Source organism: Frankliniella occidentalis, unplaced genomic scaffold (genome assembly GCF_000697945.3).
Source record: "Frankliniella occidentalis isolate FOCC.00 unplaced genomic scaffold, Focc_3.1 Scaffold3, whole genome shotgun sequence".
Lineage (NCBI taxonomy): Eukaryota > Metazoa > Arthropoda > Insecta > Thysanoptera > Thripidae > Frankliniella > Frankliniella occidentalis.
In genome coordinates, this window is record NW_026267133.1 from 4,029,699 (window position 1) to 4,033,392 (window position 3,694).

Consider the following 3,694-nt stretch of genomic DNA (forward strand, 5'->3'; position numbering starts at 1 on the left):
CCACTCACCGACGACGCCCGGGCTGCCCAGTCGCAGCCCGGGCGTCGTCGGTGAGTGGATCGCTGCGCTCCTCCGGGCCTGCTGGGCGAGCTGACGGGGACGCTTCCAGAAGCCAGCCCTTTGACCGACGTCGACGTACGCCAACCATGTTCCATGTTCCACGCCTCTACCGTGCTGACCCCTCAAAAGTAAGTCGTGTCCAATGTGAACAATCGGATCAGTTAGCCTGCACATTGCCGAGTCTGTCGGTACCAAGTTTGTGGCGGTCGGGCCCATAGTACCGCCCCCAACACATGGACCTCCTCACGGACCATGCCGGCCGCCACAGCACACTCTCCATTAGACTGCTCTAAACCATAAACACTACCACTGGCATTTGATTCTCATTTACCTTGCAAGTAGTGTCCACTATCACCAATGTAGGGTACTTCCATGTGGTTTTCTTCTTTGAAGATGTGCGCGAGAGAAGGAATTCCACCAGGCCGTTGTCATTTTGAACCAAGTGAATTGTAGATGTTGAGTCTCTGTCGGATAGTTGTTGCAAAGTATCAGGTAGCTATTCTTCCTCATTTAAGCCTCCCGTCTCCTCACTGTTCATCAAGGCTCTAAAACACAAAATTAGATTACAAGAGCATTATGTACAGCTCGCTAAAAGCATACCACATGGTAGAAGCCTCGGATTAGAGATGTCTCAAGCCGTAAGCTTTTTAGAGCTTTCATCTGCAAGCAGCATTTGAATGTGGGTGGGTTTCACCTTCAATTCCATATTGATAGTGGGCTAGAGAGTGGGCCTGAGCTGAAGAGAAACGCTTTGCTCTGGCTCTCTTCTTAGGGTATGGGGTTTGACTGAGTTTACTTCACAACATTTGATTCATAACAGACAATAAAAGGTTTATTCATACGATGGCTCGCACTTACAGTTTTCCTTCTCCTTGTTCCAGCATCCTTCATGGGTCTGCTTGCAGTCGATTCTCGTTGGGAATGGCCCAGAGCCCAGCCAATATTGAAAATGGGATGGACAGTGGACCTGAGCCTGAGCGATATAAGAAAAGTAAGTGAATTGGTACATCTTTATGACCTCAAAATCAGAACTAGTAGAAATTTTAAAGGAGCTTAACATGTAAAGATTAGTTTAATGCTCAGTGATTTAAACACAAATATTGAATTCGAAGACTTGATGAAAATAAATAGTGCCATTCTAAGCAAAATTGTGACCGTTCTTTACATGAAATTGTACTCACCGTGTAAAACGATCCAAGCATTGTAGTCTGACGATGGAAGTTTGCCCTCAGTACAGAGGGATCATCCTCATCATCAATCTCCAAAGGAAAAATAAACATCCACATCAATTCAATTTGTGCTTTAAAATATGAAATCCTATTCCTATCCCATCCTATAAGAACAACAGACTCTTGCCTTTCTTCTTTTGATGGGAATCATCTAAGAAGAATAGAAATACAGATTAAATATACAGTATACAATAAAACACATCTATGACTTCAATTATCTTAGTTTAGCATGAATCAAGAGTTAAAATGGAGATAAAAGTGGAACAGAAGAAATTTTAGACATCCATTTAATCATGCCTTAAAGAGAAACGTCAAAAAAAGTTTGGCACAAAGGTAGTAAATCAAAATGAGGTTATGTAGATAAGTTTGTCGATGAGACTTATCACGTTTGCGTTCTTCCGCGTCTACGCATAGATAGAGATGTCTCTGACACTATATTGACAAATCTATAATTTGCAATGACGAACCAGAACAAAAATAAAATAACAACAGTAGTTTCTTACCTCCGCGAAGTCAGAAACAACCACAATCCTACCGAAACAGCAGGTGTTGCCGTGTTGCCCGTAGTAGTCTCGTTGCAGGGTACTGTATGCGTCCACTTATATTGACGAGAGCAGGGGGCAGGCAGGGGGTATCGCCGCTCAGGCGCTAAGGGTAGGCCACTATCTGCACACACACACTTGGCGGGAAGGCCTACCCGATGTGCTGCAGGCGTTGTCATTCGGAATCGTTCGTACTGAGGTGAGCGATGGCGATTGCCTACCTCTCAGGCGGATTAGTCCGGGTAAAATAGGCGTCACTCGCGGGCCTGTGCCACCGCTTGAGGTGCTTCCACACAAATGTTTCGTGCTAGGCGATAAATTAGACATTCCCCCAAGAAACCTGAGCTGCTAGTTTGGGCTATCCGACAGCACGACCTTCCCCAAATAGCCCATTTCCCCCATAACACCAGCAAATTATTTACAACTGGAAATTTTACTCCCTATCAATTAACATTTTATTTCCGACCGCGAAAATTTATAATAAACGTACTTCTACTTACAAATAACACAAACGACTCCAGGGACTGGTGAAACATCCCCACTTCCCTGCATCCTCCGTCCTTTAGTAAATTTGTGATGAAATGCAAAGGGTGTAAATGAGAAAATTGTACTTCTTGTAAGAAGTTTATTGATGGTACTTATCCAATGGTATTTTACACCACGCACAAATACATCACAGCAGTTACTTGCTCACAGCCTCTGCCCAAAAGGTAACAATAAGTAAGCATTAATTTCAATAATAACACAGCCAAGCCCCGTGCTCCTCAGCGATCTGTCACCTGCTTAAGAACTTTACACCCTTTCGTTCAGGAATAATATCTGCCTGGTGTCCATCCCACCAGATTTTTTTTTAACAATGGCATCAATATTATACACAATTTTTTTGGTTTACTTGCACATAGGAAATATACTCAACATTCTAGTCTCCTTGATAGTTTTTCTGACCAAGTAATCAAGACATTATAACGAAGGGATTAAGATTAATATCACAGCACAAGAAACAGCCGGGGCTTGCTCCAACCTTCCGCACTATAAGCCCATTTAGCTGAATGAACAAGAATAGGCCGATGACTCAAAGTTATAGACCCTGGCATTATGAAGTGAAAGTGCAACACCCAGGTCATTCATTTCAGATTCAACTTGATCCTTTTATCACCTGTACTTAACATGAAGTCAAAATGGTTTAAAAACATTATTTTGTCCAATAAAAACAGGCGATTCAATTAGTAATAACAATAACAGTATAGAAACAAAATCACAGATTCCATTGTATAATAAATAAATTAAAAGCACACATCCACTGATTCTGCCTCAGGACAAATATTAAGTTAATTTGGTAAAGTTTTGACTATTGTAATCAATCTAAGAAAGCAATTTGAGTCATAAAATACTGTCCATGCAAAGCAGAATTGAGTGGATTACAACCTACATTGGTATAGTATACCCTACCAAAATATTTTTCTTTTTCTTACAAAAGAAGGCACAATTCATTAACAAGTAAAAGAAAACGTGCTTCCAAACGAAACAGCCAACCTTCAATGACTGTCTGAATAAAAAGAATATCCGGCAAGAATTGTGTCTATAATATTTACGTAGCAAGTAGTTGGCAAGTACTACCGAAGCTTTAAACTAAAGCAAAAATTGAAAATTCCTTCTTAAGAAATTGCAAATTTACGGTCTACTGAAAAAAAAAAACGGGGGAAAAAAAGGCATAAACGGAGAGACGTGCTATGGGGCAGGTGGGCAGTTTGGAGTGTTGCTAAGCAGACGCAAAGACGAAACACCAGCCCCTTATCTCTGGTGCGCACGACGGTGTCGGTGCACCTCCCGAACACAGTCGAACGTCGAACCCCATCCCCCCCC

General features: G+C 42.1%; 1 protein-coding gene across 1 annotated transcript in view; it reads left to right on the plus strand.

Annotated features, from left to right (window-relative positions):
- LOC113201883 (uncharacterized) overlaps window positions 1-1,354 on the plus strand; it is an 11,803-nt gene extending 10,449 nt beyond the window's left edge. Inside the window, exon 7 of the mRNA XM_052266028.1 lies at window positions 942-1,354. The gene's annotated coding sequence lies outside the window, so the exon portion shown is untranslated. The remainder of the gene's footprint in view (window positions 1-941) is intronic.
- The last annotated feature ends 2,340 nt before the right edge of the window (window positions 1,355-3,694 follow it).